The sequence below is a fragment of the Leopardus geoffroyi genome, chromosome D1 (assembly GCF_018350155.1).
Source record: "Leopardus geoffroyi isolate Oge1 chromosome D1, O.geoffroyi_Oge1_pat1.0, whole genome shotgun sequence".
NCBI lineage: Eukaryota > Metazoa > Chordata > Mammalia > Carnivora > Felidae > Leopardus > Leopardus geoffroyi.
The window spans coordinates 23,768,531-23,789,003 of NC_059329.1; the positions used below are offsets into that span (position 1 = coordinate 23,768,531).

Sequence of the window (20,473 nt, forward strand, 5' to 3'; positions counted from 1 at the left end):
AGGGGTGTGTAATTTCTTCATTTCTTACATTTTATGGAACACTTCACTTTGCTTTCAGCGTAATTATTGTTGTACTTTTCGCTGCTTCCCATTTGCTGTGTTTAAAAAAAAAAAAACACTTCACTCCCCCCTGCACACTTTTCTTAATACATTAAAATTAATAACTCGTAACAGTGACCTAATTTGCTTTGAGTACTGTAACGCAGGGATTTTTTTATTCTCCCAGATCCGCAAAAACCCTTGACATGTTACTGTGGTAACAGAAGCAACCTGGTAAGTTCATGAATGAACCCCATTGTGCTCTCCAAAGCCTTCTTTTCCTCCATTCTTTGTAATCTTTGGATCCCACTCTTGTCTGTCGAGCCCCGTGTTCAGTGCATTGGACCTGGGTCACTCCCAACTGTCTCCAAGTCCATGCTGGGTGCCCGTGACCTTCCTGTTCTCCTCCAGAGTTGAGGGCAAGCCTCTCCTTAGCTTCCTGAGCTCCCCAGAGCCCTGTGGTAGGGGCTCTCCTTTCCTCCCTCGAAGTTTCTCCAAGGGTAGCCCACATGGGTTACCCCCACGGCCTTCCCTGCTCTCAGGGATGTGTCCCAAATCCTTCACATGGCCTCTCACTGGGCTCTTCATGATCTGTAGACTGGTTAACACACCAGCCATGTGGCCTGCCACTCTCCTCTCCATGCTCTTTCCCAGTCACACAGCGCACCTGGAAATTGCCAGGCTAGGCCAGTCAGTTTTCTCTAAGCTTTCTTAGGCATGGACTTCCCCTGGCCCAATTTCCCTACCCATCTCCCACTCTCACACATGACAAGTGTAGATGTCACCTCTCAGAAACCTTGGGGAAACTGGGCACCCTCCCTTTGAGCTCCCACAGCCCTCTGTGCCTATCTGAGCTCAGGACTTAGGCGCACCGTCTATGTCTGTCTGCTTACACTTACTGCCCGCCTCCCCAGCTTGTCGAGAAGCTTCTTGAGAGAAGGGTCTGTGTCTTGGGTGCTGCTGTATGTCCAGCGCCCATTAGGGATGCCTGGCACATGATGTGTCCTGAAATCAAAACTGAGGGAATGAGTGGACAGACTGGAACCTCTTACCCATCTTTTCTCACCCTCCTCTTTCCTTTTTCCCCTCCTTTCGTGTCGATTACTATGCAGCATTCACTGTCATTACGAGAACAAGAGGTGGGGTTAGAAATAAGAACCCCCCATGCTCCAGGAGCCCAAGGTGCTGTGGGCTCTACACTTGGGGCACCCTCATAATATGTATGTTTCAAGCACTCCCCTATATAAACACCCTACGATGGTATCCTAGAGAATGAACCCCTGTTATGTCCAAATCTGTTCTCTAACAGCAACGGGAAGAGTAAAGATCTTGAGTAGTCCTCATCTTGTTGTTGTTTTTTTGTTTTTTTGTTTTTTTGTTTTTTTGTTTTTTTGAGAGAGAGACAGAGACAGAGACAGAGACAGAGAGAGGAGAGAGAGCAAAAGTGATCAAGGGGCAGAGGCAGAATCCCAGGAGGGGCAGAAACAGAGAGAGAGAGAGAGAGAGAGATGGGGAGAGAGAGAAGTGGGCTCACCCAAAGCAGGACTCATGATCATCTGAAGTGGGGCTCGAGCTCAGAGATGCGAGGCTGGAGCTCACCCGAAGTAGGACTCGAACTCACGAACCGTGAGATCATGACCTGGGCGGAAGTCAGACGCTTAACGACTGAGCCTCCCAGGCGCTCAGTACTCATCGTGTCAATAACTCGAGTAAGGAATGGAAACAGCCATGTACCGATATTCATTCTTCCTCATGACATCATAGGAAAGACAGTCACCGGTTTGCAGATGTTAGCAACAAGGGAGGCAAGGCGGACTCCGCCCCTCACAGCCAGGAGGAAAGGAGCAGAAGTGGTTTGCAGAAACGTGGCGACCTGCCGCCCAGACTGCTGTGGAGGCTGTGCTCCAAACCTGCATGGGTGTGGACACGGCACTCTTGTCCCCAGGAGGGTAGGAGGATTTCATTTCCACAGCTACCCGGAGAAGGAAATCTGTCATCACCCTCAGCAGACAGCCAGAGAAGAAGAAAAAGAATAAAAATGTATCAAGGAGGCTGGGTATTGATTTTCAAATCCTGGCTGACAAGAAAATGATTTGGGTCCATTTCCATTTTGCGGCTGAAGCCCGGTGCTTTCTCTGCCTCTGTCTGACCCCTCCGAGCAGAGTTCATCAAGAATCTCCCGGGCTGACACTCTAATCCTGACTTTCAAAGAGCCTCTCCCCGGTTTGTCTAGAAGAAGCAAGGACATGTGTGCAAGTGGTACAGTGTGGCTTCCTGAGTCTCATCTGGGAAGCAGTCAAGTGGGCCAGTTCGGGGGCCGGTATTTCAAGGCTGATTTAGAATAGTGCATTTTAAAAGCCCTACTTAGTCTCACCCAGATATGACCACGACCATCAACATTCATGTCCTGATGGAGGTTTTCGGCCCACACACAAGGACAAGGTTCAAGGCAGGCAACCTAACAAGCCCTGGGGTCTCGCCTTGGGCAGTCCCTGCGACAGCCTACTCCCCGCAGGTACTTCCCACCAGGAGCCGTGCATCTGCTGTGAGCTTCTTCTCTCTGCACGACGAGAATTCTAAGTAAGGGCAACGGGCCTATGTATTTAATTTACTTGTAAGTGAACAGCTTCTGTGTGTTAGAAAAAAAAATTAACTCAACCTATGAATTTGTAATTGCTTGAGATTTCACCTCCTGGCCACGCTTCTCTTCCTATGGAGTTATTAAAACCCACACAATATGGTCTAATAATTTATTAATAGTCAACATAAATAGATAACAGCTCACATAGCCATAATAGCCATTGCATGTGAAATAATGAGGGATTATTTAAAAGGCACTTCACTGGAGAGGAGGAAGCATGGCCGTTCGAGTCTGGAACCACTGTTGTGGCAGTCGATACGCTCACGTACACAAGGCCTTTTTGACTGTTCACTGGCCTCCACTGTGTCATGTCCATTTGGAAGGGGTGGGGTACCGGCCAGTCGTTGCTTAGCAGAAGAGGACATCCACATTAATGGGAGAGGAACAAACCATGTCTTCATGGAACAAAGTACAAAAAACAAAACAAAACAAAACAAAAAAAAAACCCATACTGGAGTAGAGTAATTGTCACGGAAAGGGCCTCAACAATAATACATCTTCTGTCTCTCCATCGAACTTTCTACCATCAAACCCTGGCATGCCTTTCTCTGGCGGTTCCTTCATGCTAACACCTTGGGAAATGAAGAAGGGAGCCTAAAGTCACCACAGCTTAATGAGAAACTCCCCATCCCCTCTGCCGCAGAGCTCCAACGGTCAGGCCCCGCCTCCCCCCTGCTCGTCACATGATCTTCCCTGGAGACCTCCTCTGTACTCTTCTTGAGTGTTTTATGAAACTTCAAATCGAGGAACAGATACTTGGCAATCAGATCAGAAGGAAGACGGAAGAAAAACTACTTTTATTTGTAGGTGACCCTATATGTAAAGAAATCCTAAGGGATCTACGAAAAAATTACTAGAACTAATAAATGATTTCAACGAGGTCGCAGAATAGGAGATCAATATACAGAAATTAATTTTCTTTTTATATACTGGCGATAATCCAAATTAAAAAAAATTAAGAGAACAATCCCATTTTCAATAGTATCAAAAACAATAAATCACTTAGGAATAAATCTAACCAAAGAAATGAAAAATTCATATGCTGCCAACTAAAAAACATCATTGAGAGAAATTAAAGAAGTTGTAGATAAATGAAGAGACATTCCACGGTCGTGGACAGGAGATTTGAAAATATTAAATGGCGGGGCACCTGGGTGGCTCAATGGTTAAGCATCTGAGTCTTGACTTCGGCTCAGGTCATGATCTCACGGTTCCTGAGATCAAGTCCCAAGTCTGGCTCGGTGCTGACAGTGTGGAGCCTGCTTGGAATTCTCTCTCCCTCTCTCTCTGCCTCTTCCTCTCCCTCTCTCTCTGTCTCAAAATAAATAATAAGCATTTAATATATCAAATGGTAATTCTTCCCAAATTATTCTAATTAGAAACACAATCCCTATAAAAATCTCAGCAGGTTTTTTTTTTTTCAGAAACTTGACACCCCAATCTCAAGACTTATATGGAAATGCAAGAAATGAAGAAGAGTGAAAACAATTTTGAAAAAGAAGAAAGTTGGAGTACTATGGATTTTACATTTCCTGATTTTGAAACATGCTACAGTAACCCACACAGTGTGGCTTTGACATAAGGAAAGACATTTAAATCAATGGAACAGAATTGAGAGTCCAGAAGTAAACCCTTACATTTATGGTCAATTGCTATTTTTAAAAGATGTCAAGGCAATTCCATGGCAGAAGAATAGTTTTTTCAACAAATGGTACTGAAACAGTTGGATAGTCACATGCAAAAGTGTGAATTTAGACCTTTGCCTCACACCACAATAATTTACCCCAAATTGATATGGACCTAACTGTTATAGTTAAAACTATAAAACTTTTACAAGAAGACATAGTAGAAAACCATTGTGACCTTGGGTTAGGCAGAGTTTCCTGATAAACAACAAAAGCATGATCCATAAAGGAATTCATCAAAATTAAAAACGTTTGGATTTCATCAAAATTAAAAACGTTTGCACTTCAAAAGACACCATTACGCAAATGAAAAGATAAGCCACACAGTGGGAGAACACTTTGAAAATCATATACTTTTGATAAAATAACTTGTATCCAGAACACAGAAACAACTCTTTTCAAAAAATCAGTGATAAGAAAGCAAACAACCCAACTGAAAAATGGGCAGAAAGAGAATGAGAAGACAAGTCACAGGCGAAGGGAAGATATTTGCAAAAGACATAGTTGACAGAGAGGACTGTTATCCAAAACATACAAAGAACTTTTGAAACTCAGCAATAAGAAAACGAACAGCCTGGTTAAAACATGGGCAGAAGACCTGAACAGGCACCTCACCTAAGAAGATATACACGTGGTGAATAAGCATATGAGACGATGGTCCACCTCATGTGCCACTGCAGAACTGCAAATAAAAAGAACCAAAAGACGCCGCTATACATCTATTTGAATGGTCAAAATCCAAAACACACACAGCAGCAAGAGCTGGTGAAAATGTGGAGCAAGAGAACTCTCACTCATTGCTGCTGGGAATGCAAAATGGCACAACCATTTTGGAAGACTGGTTGGCAGTGTCTTATAAAACTAAACATACACTTATGATCCAATAAGCATACTGATATTTACCTAAATGGGTTGAAAACTTATGTCCACACCATAACTTGCACATATGGCAACTAATTATTTATAACTGGCAATACGTGGAAGCAACCAAGATGTCCTTCAGTAGGAACGGGTAAATGGATACATACATGTACATCCATACAATGGAACAGTATTCGGGGCTAAAAAAAAATAAGCTGGGGCGCCTGGGTGGCGCAGTCGGTTGAGCGTCCGACTTCAGCCAGGTCACGATCTCGCGGTCCGTGAGTTCGAGCCCTGCGTCGGGCTCTGGGCCGATGGCTCAGAGCCTGGAGCCTGTTTCCGATTCTGTGTCTCCCTCTCTCTCTGCCCCTCCCCCGTTCATGCTCTGTCTCTCTCTGTCCCAAAAATAAATAAACGTTAAAAAAAAAAAAAAAAAAAAAGAAATAAGCTGATGAAGGCCATGAAAAGATCTGGAGGACACTTAAAATGCATATTACGAAGTGAAAACACAACAACAACCTGAAAAGGCTACATACTTTGTGAATGACCACATGACATTTTGGAAAAGGCAAAACTATGGAGATGGTAAAAAGATCAGTGGTTGCCAGGGACTGAAGGGAAGGGCAGATCAACAGGTAGACCATAGAGGGTTTTTAGAGCAATGAAACTACTCTACAATACTGTCATGGTGGATCCATGTCATCATACATTTGTCAAGACCCCCAGAGTGTATAACACCAGGAGCGAACCCTGTAATGTAGACTATGGACTTCGGGTGATGAGGTGTCCGTGTAGGTTCATCGACAGTAACAAATGTAACAATCTGGTAAAAGGTGGAAAATAGTTGGACAGGTTCTTAAAATGTTAAACATAAAGTTATATGACACAGCAACTCATTTCCTAGATCTCTATCCACGAGAAAGGAAAATATGTGTCCACAAAAGACATACATATGAATGTTCATAGCAGCATCTTCATAAGGAGCAAAAAGTCATAAGGAGCAAAAAGTGGAAGGAACTAAAATGTTCATCATCGACTGTTCATCCGTACAAAAATGGACCAACGACTGATAGCTACGATGTGGGTGAACTTCAACAACATGCTACGTGAAAGAAGCCAGACACAGAAGGCTACATATTGTACAATCCTGTTGGTGCGAAATGTCCAGAAAAGGCAATCTAGAGACAGAAAGTAGCTTAGTAATTGCCTGGAGCACGGTGAGAGCGGGTGGGGTTGTAGCGATTGCCTGCAAACGGGCAGGAAGGACTGTTCAGGGGAGACTGAACTGTTCTAAAACTGGATCGTAGTAACGGTTGCACAACTGTGTCAATTTACTAAAAATCATTCGATTGTATACTTAGCGAATTTTATGGTATGTAAATTATGCCTTAATAAAGCTGTTAAAGATAGCAGATGCTTATTAAGGATGTCACGAGGGTACAAGAATGGGAGGGCACACATTAAGAAGACTACCTATGATTAATGTAACATCACCCCATTACTGGTGAATGAGCCTTTCAGGAATACCTCCTGCTGGGCACTAGAAATTCACCATATTTACCTAGAAACATAGCCTTCCACTTACATCAAGCAGAGACAACTGAAGTCACCAAGCCCAATTCAAGCCTCGTCCCACTAGCAAAATGAAACGGGTAACCCGCAGCTCGGTCAGAAAGAGGCTATGACCTAGGAGCCTGTACTAAAACAACCATGGCCTCCAGAATGTCTTCCATTCATCTCGGTGGGGGTTAAAGGCCTGAACAATAGAATTATCACTTACCCAGTTGACTGGCCTCTCCTTCGTACAAGAGCTAGAGTAAGGATCGTAACTTAACTTTTGTGACGCTCTTACAAAATGCTTTAACATACACTCGTCTGTCTGTTCTCACAGCAGCCCCATCGGTGGATGTGGGACGAACCCCACTGGCTGACTGGCCTGACCCTCATCCAGTCGCAGTCAAGGAGATGTGAGTGTACGTTTACCGGGTGGGCTCTGGGAAAGCTTTTCCTCTTTCTGACACAGAGAGGCTGATCTTCTGTCCCTTCCTCTTCCCCCTTCTCTGTGCCTAGAGCAAGGCATTTCTAAGAATTAGAAAAGTCAAGGACCACGAAGGGAAAAGCTGGTACAAAAGGGCCCAGAGAGCCCCAAAGATGCTCGTCCTGACACGGTCAAGCTGCCAAACCAACTGCGACAGCATATCCTGGAAGGCTCTCGGTAAGTGAGGGGGTGTCACTTCCTGCTTGTTTAAATCACTGTGCTAGGCTTTTGCTTTTACTGGTTGTTGCGAAACCTCTCGCTACCTGGTTAAGGCAGAAGTCATTAGCTGCACTTCACAGACGCCCAAGCTAAAGCTTTGAAAAACTATGCAACTCAAGGGGCGCCTGGGTGGCTCAGTCGGTTAAGCGCCCGACTTCAGCCAGGTCACGATCTCGCGGTCCGTGAGTTCGAGCCCCGCGTCAGGCTCTGGGCTGATGGCTCGGAGCCTGGAGCCTGTTTCCGATTCTGTGTCTCCCTCTCTCTCTGCCCCTCCCCCGTTCATGCTCTGTCTCTCTCTGTCCCAAAAAAAATAAATAAACGTTAAAAAAAAAAAAAGAAAAAAGAAAAACTATGCAACTCAACCAAGGCCAAGCTGCCAGCAAGGAGAAAAACAGGAACGTGTACCCAGCTTTCTGAATCTAGGAATATAATAGCCACAATAGAGACAGCAAAAAAAAAAACAACAACAACAACAACAAAAAACACCCGTTGAGCACTGAATAGGTACCAGGCCTCTGACTTTACTAGGTCCTTGACTTTTCTCTAATTCTTAGGACTCCGCAGGCCCGCTAGTATTATACCCATTTTATGGATGAGCATATAGAGATTAAGAAAGATGAAGTCAAAGTCCACATAGCTCTTAAGTGGTGGGGCCAGGAGTCTAAACTGGCATGTATCTTATCTGCTCTGAGGAGAGTCCAGAGGAGTAAAGCATACACCCTGGGATTCAGTGACCGGCTGATGGAAAGCATCGTATACTTCGGAAACGGGTCTGGATGATCCCTAGTGAGATTCAGGTTGGCTAGCCAAACTCATCACCCTTGCGGGGAGGGGGGGTTCTTACTTTAATGTGTTACTAAAGCAACTTTCTGGACACAACTGTCCTTTGACTGTTCACGACCACTCTTGTACTGTCAAGTTCACCTCTTCCAGGAACCCCTCCCTGATTGCAGGCATCAGAGGGCATGAAAGGGAGTTCTCCACGGGAGATGGGAGATTCTGCTTCTTTCTGGAGAGAGGGGTTCAAATTCGGGGCCGCTTTTTGGCAGCACCGGCCTGACAACAGCAACTGGAGCCCAGAGTTAAGTACCAGGAGAAGGGAACCCCTACGTCGGGGGTGAAGACGTGGCTGCCGGAGCGGGGGCTGCAGGGAGAGAAGCGGCTCTCAGCCAGCGCCAGGCACAGGTTGCACGCGCCACCAGAGGCGGTTGCCATTCGAAGCACAGAATGTATAGCGTGTCCCACACTTGAGGTGCCACGGGGGCGTGTGCGTGGGGTCAGAATTGGGGCCAGAGTGGTAAAAAGTAACGCAGAGGGATTTAGAGATGTTCACTGCGAACCGCCGTCGCCTTTCAGGATAATGTCCCCCTCTTCTGAGACGGGGCTGCAACCCCATCCATGTCCATCAGGCCCATATGGGCTACCGAGCCTTTAAGAGCTTAATTAGTTTTTCTCTCTGGGTTCCCTGCCTCCCCAGCAATGCCTGAGTACCTGATTCGCTTAAACAAAGGGGCATCCAGCAGTGATGCCTTTTCAAGGGATCGTGGAATTCTGGGTCAGGGAGAAGCCAGGTCTTCAGGACGGTTCGGCGAGGGCTCGGCTGGTGCCGCCCAGGGGCTCCCCGCCTCCCCCAGGCTCCAGCGCTAACAGGCCCTCTGCTGCCCACCTGGAAGCAGGTGCCTCCGACCCTCTCTGACTTGTGGGGTGACAGTGGAGAGCTGAATATGGAGAACTGCCCGTGTTTTCGTGAGCCTGCTCTCCTTGCCTCAGACACAGTTACGTCGGCCCGAACCTGCTCACGCCTCCGGAATGGTGCTGCTCCCTTACACGTGATTGGTCCAGCATTTCAACTCTACAAGGAACGAAGGGTACAGCCAATCTCATCTCCAAGAAAGCAATGCATCTTCCTGGCCAGGTTATCATCCCGTGTCCTTCAGAAGTGCATCCTTCTCCCCAGGGTCATTCTGAGCGAGCCAGAGTCACAGGAGAGTCTTGGGAAGATGCGGAGGAGAAACCCAGTGGAAAGAATAATCCGAGTATGATCCTGGGAGCTTCAGCTCCTCAGACTTCTCACCTCTTCCCAGAATGCAACCCCTTCCCCCCCCTAACCTGCTGCACCTTCAAGCTTGAAGCTCTTCCCAGACTCCACCTCTAGGGATAAAAAAAGGACTCTCTCAGAGTATTGAACAGACCAGCAAATGCTCACTCCCTTAGGACAGGAGGCAGTTTGGACCACAGGCAGGTCAGAATGTCCGGGCACTTCTACAAACAGCCTTCCCCCCCCCCCCGCCCCCACCAAAAGAGTATCAAACGTGAAACAAACCAGTGTTCTCCCATCAAAAACATCGTAACTCATTTAACATTGAGGTTTTTTTTTTTTTTTTAATCCTTTTTACTAGATTAAAAAAAAAACACAATAGTTGTTTCTTTCCTTTTATTTCAGCAGGGTTCCAGATAATAAAAAGATTTATAATTAAGCCAGTAGATTTACTTTTGCTATGCTGCCCTAGATTATGAAAAAGTATAATTATATGCAATTAAAAAATGAACAGTATTTCTTACCCGAGCGAAGCTTGAAAAGTCATTATGAATCCATTAGCTCAGCAGACCTTACAAATGGCCTTCACTACTCCGGACTTCATTTAAATTTACAACATTGAGAAGTAACTTCTCCCCGTTTTGATGGACTGTGTGTGTGTGTGTGTGTGCTCACACATGTGCGTGTTCATTCTCTACTTTACCAAGAGGAGCCACACACTGATCTTACATGCTAAGGCTATGTTCTTAATATTGAGTTTGGCATGTTCTTCCGGTCACATGGCTCATAAGTGATGCACTTCGGGAATCTGCCAGCTGGAAAACTGAGGGATGGTCTAGAATTCTTCTAACTTACCCTTGTGCCTACCTCCTATAGGCAGTGATTCAGTACTTTATTGCTGACAGCACAAATGAGGCCATGATTGTCACAATGCTATCTGGACTTTGCTCTGGTCCCCTCCTCTCCTCCAGCTACATCAGCCTGAATTGTTCCCACTGAATTCACTTATGGCTGGGTTACTGTGGAATTGCCACACTTATCCACATAATTACCTAGCATGATGGGTGCTTTATCTCTCGAGAGACTACCAGGGATAACACATACAGGAGAATTGATCTAGATAATCCTGGCACCATTCGCGACTTTATTTCAATTGAGCCTGCATGTTTGACAAGAAGTTGTAATTATTGAAAATTTCATCTGCATTAAGATAATGGATCTTACCCAGAAGTCCATTTTCTCTTGTCCCTCAACATTGGAATCACCCTCAGCATCATCGTTGGCAGGAGCCCAGGGGTTATAGCAAAAGACAAAACAAAAAACCACCCAAAAGCCCTCTATCACCGTTTTTTGCATTTAACTGCCTATCCTCGTTCGCTGATCTTTCCACCTGCTTCTGTGTTTGCCCGATGACATCAGAGCCTTCAGTAATGGCTCCAACTCTGGCTGATAATCAGAATCACCTGGAGGCAATGTAAAAAATATAGGGGAATAGTAACCTAGACTTTCTGAATCAGAAATTCTGGGAGTAGGGCTTGGGAATCTGTCTATAAATTACGCTCCAGGTGATTCTTAGGCAGCCAGCCCCACATGGTATATAAATTGGCATTTACATCCCTCCAGCCCAGAGGAGGGGCTGGGCACACTCAGGTGGATGGGAGAGAAGGCCCATCTCTGGTCATTTCCCTGTTCTCTGGAATTCATCCTCTTTGAGTATTCAGGTACAAGCCTGGATGAACAAGGATCCCAGGACCAGACCCAGACACCTCCCACCCTCGCAGCCTTCCCTGAGGGGGCTGCTCCCATCTCAGGTGACACGTCCCTAGAGCAAGATGGCGGGTGTCCCAGGTCTCTTTCTCAGTGCAACTATAGCTGCTCAACGGACACCAGCTTTCCCCTCGGCTCTTTCCCAATTCTTAGATGTTTTAGTTCCCACGTGCGCTTAATTCACCACCAGCCATCAACACATTACCTAAAAATTAAAATCCTGCAACACTCTAAACTGAAAGACAATGAGGGTGCCAGAGAGAAAAGAACAAAGCACTGGAATTCAGAAGATCTGGACTTTAACCCCAGCTTTGCCATTTTCTGGTGGCCTAGCCTTGCAGAGGTCACTTCTGTTTTCCAGGCTGATGGTTTTTCCACCTGGATAGTGAGAAAGGTTGGGCCAGATCATGTCCAGATTCCTTCTAGTTCAAGTATTCTGTAATACAACATCCTTCAAGGAGGCTCCATACATGTTCTTCCAATGATTGATACTTCTGCATGCGACATCACGAAGGAGATTTATAACTGTGATCAAGATACTGAACTCTTCGAACCTTACTTTACTCATCATAAAAATGGAATAACAGTATTATCAAGCACTTAGTTGAGTAAGGATTAAATGATACATGCATCTAAAACCCCTACTGCCGGGTCTGGCACCTGGTAGGCACGGAGTACATGTTATGTGACATTGTCACCATCATCATCATAACCGTCGCCATCGTCGTCGCCATTATGACAAGATCTCTAGTGTTCCAAAGGGCTCGCTCACACTGGCCACTGTTTCACCCTGTCGAGATAACAAAGTGACCTCACGAGCCTGGTGATAAGGAATCTGGACATTACCCTAACCCTGGATTCAGAAAACAGACTGACCCATTCTGTGAAAGCCTAGGTCCCATTCTCTCCCCTGCTCTTCCAGCTGGAGAGGGTCACTCAAGCACCACAGAGTGGCAGCCAGATGGGGACAGTGACCTGCATTCACCCTGGGAATCTTGTGGCACGTGCTGGAGAGTGGTTTTTTTTTTTTTAATGTTTATTTATTTTTGACAAAGAGAGAGAACATGAGTGGGGAAGGGGCAGAGAGAGGGAGACACAGAATCTGAGGCAGGCTCCCGGCTCCGAGCTGTCGGCACGGAGCCCGATGCGGGGCTCGAACCCACGGACCGCCAGATCACGACCTGAGCCGAACTTGGACGCTCAACCCACTAAGCCACCTGGGCGCCCCCCGGAGAGTGTTTTGTACATCATTTTAATGAATCGGGTCCTTCAGTGAAATGCCATCTCAGAGTCTTAGAGGTCTCCCCCGGCTCTCTTTGCGTGGCCACTCCAAGAGCAAAGACTCTTCCAGGGGGCTCTCCTTGAGTCCCAAGGCTTGTAGGGAGGCAGCCTCCTCCGTCAGACCTACGGCTCTCAATGCAACCTCATCTTCCTTCTCTCCCTCTCTCTCTATCTCAAAACCAAGTTGTTTGTAAACTCCCTCCACCAAATGGCTCTGTTACACGGGCTCGGCTCATTAACATGCAGGCAGTAAAGTACGGCAGGAGCTCCGATTTGTCATATTAAGGAGACTATATTGCTGTGGAGAGAAACATTAAAGGATTTTATTCTAAGATATCCCCCCTCCACCACCCCCCCCCCACCCGGTGCAGACAACGTCTCTTGGGACAAGCTCTGCTTCCCTGCTCTCATTTGCACAGATTCCTGATAAATGTTCCCATCAGGGCCATAGGCCCCAGTGCTGCACCACTGGCCCTTTCCCTTGGGGGTCTCGGGGGTTGGCTTTTGAGATGGCTTCGGGCCTTGGGCAGCCACCACGGTAAAACATTCATCTTCATTCCTTCTCTCCTCTTACCCGCTAGCTGACAGCGAGACCCCGTCCCAGGGAGGGCTGGAGGAGATTCCGTCTCTGCCACTCAACGCCTCCCTCTTGGAACTAATCGCGGCTTTTCTCTGCCCTTCTCCATACAATCTGATATCATTATCGCCAACATCATCAAAAGAAGGCCCCTTTGTAGACTGCATTGTGCAAACCGAAGAATTACCTAGACATGGCCGACTCTGCCTATTAGGAACATAAGAGCATATTTACATGATACCATGGCACACGGGTGAAGGATAAGCCCAGGACGAGATTAAATCAACAGACCGAAAGATAAATGAACAATAATGCATTAATATCAAATACATATCTGAGTGTAAGTGCCATGTGGGTTGGAAGGCAGGGCAAAGGGCACGACTGCAGTGTCAGTGGGACCAGAATGACAGATGTGAGGGGTCAAGGGCAGGCATTTCCTCCAAGGGAAGCATTAAAGATCAATCTCCGTAAGTGGAAGGAAGGCCATCCATGGTCCCCTATGTGCTCTTAGTTTCATTAAAATTCTGTTCTGTTGAAAACAAAGAGGGGAAATGGTTGCTCTGAAGGTTTGGCAGGGGAGAGTGATACACTATCACTGGATTCAGGCTAGGTGGGGACTCCTTATGTTTTGTTGTTGTGATGGGAGTACAGCTGACATGCGATGCTACATTCGTTTCAGGTGGGCGACATAGTGACTGGACAATCCTCTATGCCAGACTGGGCTCACGACAAGCGTAGCTACCATCTGGAGGACTTCTGGATTTAGAAATATCAAGGGCCAGCCGGGGAACTCTGTCCAGGGCTCACTGTGAAGAAAAGAGTCATGCTCAAGGCTGGCAGGAGGAAGGCAAGGCGAAATTTCCTCAGAGGGGATGAGGCTCCCTTGCAGCTGAAACCGTCTGGAAGAGATAGGGCTCACCCTGGGCCTTCTCGGAGCTGGCTGAGCAGACCTAAGACATGACTGAGGCCCACACGCTGAGACTTGAGTGGGGAAGCCCAAGTGGGGCACCTTGTGCCCCACCACCCCCCAGTCAACACCTGCATGCCTGGAGGGAGCGACGCCAGCCTCCCGTGGTTCCTCTTTCAGTCTAGACTGGAGCAGAGTTGGAGAGAATTGAATTCCCTCCTCCATTGCTCCTGGGGCTGCTAATTCATAGTTGCATTAGCTTTCATTTGGATAACAGCATGGGGGATTGTCAGATATTGGCTCTGACCAAATTTAATCTACAGGCTGCGCTCTGCCCTCTTTCCACTTGCCTTTTACTCAAGACCCTAATGAAGAGATTTATCTGATTGGTTTACCGGAGTCCTATCTGGAATGAGTAGCTCCAGCCCTGTGCGCTCCCACCGCTCCGCTGTCCACTCCAATCAAGAACGGGGGCTCTCGCAACTCTCTCAGTTCTGAAACAAATTAAATCTCACTGACAGACTCTATCTGCCTCGAGTTCTCCATTACGCTTCACTTTGGGTTTGCCTTCACGGTGACAAAACTGCTTTGACACGTTCGAAGATTCTCAGGGCCCTGTTCTCTGCCGTCCCCACCCCTACCTCGCTGCTGTCCGGTGTGATTTCTGTAACGACAAGACCCACCACTCAGACTTCCCCGGCGTCAGCAGCTACTCTGCTACCTATCAGCGACATTCAGCCCCCAAGTGCGACATGACGGGCTGTGTCGGGGGCGGCGGGAGAATACCTCCGCTCACTCCCTGGAGGGCCCGCAGAACCATTTCTGCTCCTTTCTTCACCCTCCTTCCAGCCAGCCCATCCAGGCCTTTGGAAAGAAGTCATTCTCTGTGCCCCCCACCCCAAACCACCTCCACCACGTCTCCACAAGGTCCCTAGAAGAATGTGGCCTGGGGCTGTTCAGTATCTTTTCAGTCTGCACCTGCAATTGAGCCAGTCTTTAGATATATTCCCCCAGGCGGCGGGGAGACAGATCTCAGGTCTCCCCCTGGTGCCTTCAGGGGAAGCTGCTAACCTACCTCCACCCTAATAGCCTCATTAGACTCACCACAGATGTTCCCCCTGCTGCACTGGGCTCCTACACCGAAGCCTTCTCATCTCCCTGAGGCAGCTGCAGAAGAGGGGGAGACCTCTTCTTTCCTCACACCCAAGCAGGCCACCATCATGACTGCGACAGCAAGCATGTTGGTGATTATAAATTCTCCGTTTTCAAGCTTCTGTTAGTGCTTTGAGAGTTGCTTTATTGGAATTAATAATTGAATGGTGTTGGTTATAGCCATCACTTGAGGCCCATTACAGTCCCTTTTAGCTCTAAAATTCTTTTCATTCATGGATTCATTCATTCATTCATCAAATACCTATTGAGTACTTGTCATGTGTCAGGTCTTTCCCTAAGAGTTCCCTGGATTCAAGCCCCAAGGGAAAGGGGTTATAGCAAACCAGGATGGAAGGGGCCATGAGACCGGAAGCTTCTTGGATGCTGGCCCTCACACACCCTTCCCACTTCTTGCTCTGCTGTCCCCCAGGGTCCCCAAATCTTCTCTTCCCTGGTCCCTGCATCTATGCAAATCCCCTCGGATTAACCAGCACACCAGCCGTAAACAGTAAGGATGGCCTGTCTAAGGAGCAGAACTTCCACTCCCCCCCCAAAACAAATGCCCTGATTCTGATGGTGTTCAGGAAAGCCCCCCAAACCAGAAAGTGCCACGTTAGCATGTGGATTATTTTGAGCTGAAGGCAATTTAAATCCCTGAGGACTGAAGAGAAACTTTTCTCCCACCCTTAACCGCACAGAAGAATCTAAATTGGGGGTCTTCCCCAGAATAAGGGTTATTAACAGGTCAGTTTTTCTCGGAGTGGCCCATCTGTATGGCAGGGCAAACATCTAATTACCAAATGTCTGTTCCTCTTATGGTCCCGTGAAGTCCACTCCTTTCCTCTGGAGTCCCAGACTCTTACCCCTTCCCCTTAGTTTCAGGATGACATATATACTCCATGCTGCCTGATGGTCTTTGGAATTTCCATGTCTGTGTGGATGTCCCATTATACACACCTGTAAAATTTGGTTTTCTCCTGTTATTCTGTCTCGTGTCAATCTGATTCCTAATCCAGCTACAAGCACCTTCAAGGGGACGGGAATTCTTGCTCCTCGACACCTCCTTCATCTCATTCCCATCACTTTTCACGTGCCTTTCCCACAACCTATCGTGACTGCTGATACATCAGGGCCTCTCCAGCTCTCAAATGCCAGGCTGGTGTTTGAGAAATTCAGGTGAAGTCCGGAATCCTACTTGGAACTGTCAAGAATTCTACCTCGGAACCCACAGCCCTAGAATTTGGGCTCAACCCCCTTGTGACGACCCCGACCTCAGATTCCAGGCCTCAGGTTGTAGCTCTTCCTCCGAAAAGACACTGAAGCCCCTGGAGACTGCAAAATGAGAAAGTCACATCTTACACGGCGGCCCCCAGGCTCTACAACTGGCTAGCCACCCTTGTCCCTGGAAGGGAAGGCTTGGTTGCTACCACCCTGGGAACTGCGTGACCTGGGCTATACTTCCGGTTTAGTCATCACACACTGGGTTGCCCAGCCCAAACCACCTAGCCTCCCTGGGCCACAACATCCTCGTTAACAACATGCCATGCTGCTACAGCGATTTCTACTTGGTCCCAAAAGGATTTATAGGCTGTGCCTATAAAATCTACAGGCTAGACTAGATGTTCAGTAAGGTGAGCTCCCACTTTAAAATTCCACAAGCGACTCACTTATTTAACCTATCGTGGGAGCATGTTTAATGCCAGCCACTATGATGGGAGCTCACAAAATATGCCCCAGCATTCACAGCAGTTCCCAGCGTGGTAGCAACAGGAGGGACATCGTTTATGCAGTAGATCAAATGGCTACAGAAAATCAAATGCTTGCATATTTTAAAAATAAGTGCAGTAATAAGTATACTCATAATTATATTTTACGTACCAGGCAATACATGAAACGTCCTACCTGGCTTTTTGCAATCTGTCTGCACAAAAATGCCCATGTAGGGTAGATACGATTACACACAGTGTCCGATATTTATTGCGTGACAAGGATACGACAGATCTTATACTAGGTACTTGGGTGTAAGCACGTACATTTTGCATCACTGGGCCCAGAGGGGTTAAATAAATTCCCAACCACATAGCTAGCAAGTGGCAGAAAGGACCAGAAATCTAGTCTGCCAGGCTCTAGAGCCTAAGCTCCCAAATGCTAACTATCCTACTTACCTCAGGTTGGTTTTATGATCTTCACAATGTCAGCCAAAGCCAGTGTTTTCTGAGCCAATAGCTTACTCCCTCCTATTGTCCTTTCCTCACTCAGCTTCTCCTACTCATGAGTGAACCTTCCCCATCGCGATCTTCTACCCATGAAATAGCCGCTTCGTATTCTTTCCGCTTCACTGGTTCTCATTTCCAATTGCCACCTGAACGCTGCTATTTTCTTCTTGTCTTCCACTCTTTGCTTTCTCCTTCACCTCTCCTGTAACTCTGCAAAATATCTGTGAATTGGCTAAACTGAAGGACTCTACCATGGTCTGATTCTGGAGGCACAAACTGTGAACTCCTTTGAAAATACTAGCTTCATATTATAGAAGCCGGAGCAGAAGGAGACACAGGGAATTACAGAACAACCTTCAGTGAAGCCAGAAATGTGGGTGGCTTGGCAGGTTTTGCGACTGGATGGCCCCTTCCTAGCTTGAAATCACATCTGATTGGGTGGTGTGGTGAAAAAGGAAAAGCATGAATAGCAACTGAATTGAGTTATTCATGAACACACTACATGCAAATACCATTTAAATATAAAGAGTTCTGAGTCAGGCTTTCATGTATCACGTGGGAGACAACATGGCCGACGGTGAAGAGATGGGTCTCTATAGACTGGGATAGGATGAGAAAAGGACCCTCTGGCTGTCCACATTACCTAAGGAAATCTGGAAATGTTAATTTCATGATGCGCAGCAGCATCTTAGTGACTTAACGACTTGCTCTTTCATACCAATCTGACGTCAGTGCAGTCTTGGGTCTCAGTCTAGACTGGTGACTCTTAGAAGCTGTGTGGTCATGTCAGCCGTCAGGAGGCATGATACCGGAATGGGAAGTGAACCAGCCCTCACATAACCATGATGCCGTGAGATGCTACTTGATAAAACATGGTGTCAGCCTCCTCAAGATTTTACTCTCATATCCCAACTGCTGCTTGGCGACCCCAAAACTCCAACACAGCTCATTATTTCATAAGAGGTGTTAAATATGAATTGTTCATTACAACACATATGATTGGATGTTTAACTACCGTGTAATTGATTTTCTATCCATTGCCTAGTGGTTAACCCTCAATAAAGCTTTTTGTAATCAACTTAAAGTACAATACCTACCACGCTTGATAATCTTTCTCCTTTGATTTAATAAGAAACCAACTCTACATTATTGAAATTATTCTTTATCATTAAAAAAAATGGTCAAGTTTCAAACACAGCATGAGAAAAACTCTGGATGCATCTGGGCCCCCCTACAGAAGGATCTCAGTGAGAGCAAGAGCCCAGGGGGAGGGACCCAGAGACTCTTGTAACCATTGTGATATTCACTAAGGTCCAAGACTGTCACATCCTATGCTCATAGCTAGGAAGACAGTGGAATCGTTCTAGAACTGCCATGCGGGAGGTCAAGTTCCTGGTCCAGTGTGACAGATAGTACAGCTCTTCCTCAGGGTTGAGAGATCAAGAAAATTAGGAGAGGCTCAGGCTCTCCAAAGAACATCAGAAACAATTAAGCATTAATATGCATTTAGAAAATCCATCATTCAGTACCTTTCTTCAGGGCTTTACCTAATGATAGTCCCTCACCCCCTTTAAGTCTTCCTAAAAAGCCTACCTCCTCAGGGAGCCTGCCTTGTCTTGATGGAAGTGAAAAAGCGACTGACCCCAACCAACCACAGGACAGGCAAAGTGGGGAAATGTTTCGTGGAGCCTCAGGAAAGCAGACGGCTGGGGCGGGGATAGCAATTCAGAAGCCAGTGTAGGAGACAGGAGATGGAAGACACCATTAGCTCATCCTCAAAACACTCTAAAGCGTTCACAGAATCCCTGACCCTCCCAGCCTTCAAAACACACACACACACACACACACACACACACACACACACACATCATGACACACCAGGGTTGAATGAATAATAAATAAAATAGTACATGGAAAGCTCTCAGAAAAGACGTAGAACAAGTGATTAAAATGATAGCTACTACTGCCTCTTCATATTAACACTTATTATTCTACAACATGGTTTTTAATTCACTTTATCTCCTTACTACTGGCCATGGAAAGGAATATTACATTTTGATTCATTCATTCATTTAGTTCCTTAGACACATTCCTCAATATGAATTTGCAGGCTCTGCAGGTATGATTTTTGGTGAGCTTTTAAAACATCTAACTCAATCTCTCTAGAAAGGCTTACATAAACAGGGTATTGTATGAGGCTACTGGCTACCCTGGATTAGAAATCTTTTCAAGGTAGTGAGTCTTCTGGCACAAGAAGCTAGCAAGACGCAGCAGAATGACCCCTAATTGGAACTACTGTAAAGGACATTCAGGTGATCTGTAGGCAGCTGGACTCTGGGGTCCCCTCCAGTTCTTAAACTTTATGATTCCGATTCTTCCACAACACCGAGATAGTGATCCACAGGCAACGTCGTGTGAAGCAACATAAAGATGTGTTTCAGACTCAAACCATAGCGGGCTGCTCAGCTTCCTCCCTGGACGCTCTCAGCCTTGGAGATCAAAGGCTGAGCATTTCCCCATTCAGCCTGTGACAAAAGAGAGAGATCACCCCAGCAGCAAGCTGTTGTTAGACAAATAGGAATCCTCTTCTCAAAGGGCATTCTCTTCGGCATAGTGAGTGGGCAGCCTGCAGTATTTAGGACACATTCCTAAAATAAAATTCAGCGGCCACCAAATGACTCAGTGTAGGAGCCTTCATTCTCCAAGAGAGAAGGAGGGCTGCTAAGAATGGCAGGAACCACCCACAGATGGCCTGCACCAGTTGCAACAACAGATGCATACACAACACAGCCCTTTTCTCTGAAGCATCCAGCCAAGCTCACATCGAGTTCTCCACTGTGTACGTTAAAACCAAAATAAATAATCCAAGAAAATCTGCACATGTCTGTGTGTTTGGGGTCCAAGATAAATCAGGCAATAGGCCCAAGAGGAATTTAAGACATTTGGCCACTCTTCCCTTCTTCCTTTTGGTTACTTATTTATGGAAACCTAAGCATTAGATCACTTTCCAGCTTTAAAATATACAAGGATACCCAGTGCCCCTAACGTCAAG

General features: G+C 46.6%; 1 protein-coding gene and 1 long non-coding RNA gene across 8 annotated transcripts in view; both read right to left on the reverse strand.

Moving 5' to 3' along the window:
- The window catches only part of KIRREL3 (kirre like nephrin family adhesion molecule 3), a 556,991-nt gene that overhangs the window by 484,085 nt on the left and 52,433 nt on the right, over nucleotides 1–20,473 (reverse strand). The window contains exon 1 of one of the 7 annotated variants that reach the window (XM_045483438.1): nucleotides 17,371–18,431. The exons of the other annotated variants lie outside the window; for them this stretch is intronic. The gene's annotated coding sequence lies outside the window, so the exon portion shown is untranslated. Of the gene's footprint in view, nucleotides 1–17,370; nucleotides 18,432–20,473 lie in introns of those variants that run through there. 7 annotated transcript variants of the gene reach the window in all.
- On the reverse strand, nucleotides 8,984–11,006 carry LOC123600914. Its single transcript, XR_006713874.1, has 2 exons — nucleotides 10,046–11,006; nucleotides 8,984–9,634 (listed from the first exon to the last, which is right to left on the reverse strand). It is a non-coding gene; the product is annotated as an uncharacterized LOC123600914 (long non-coding RNA).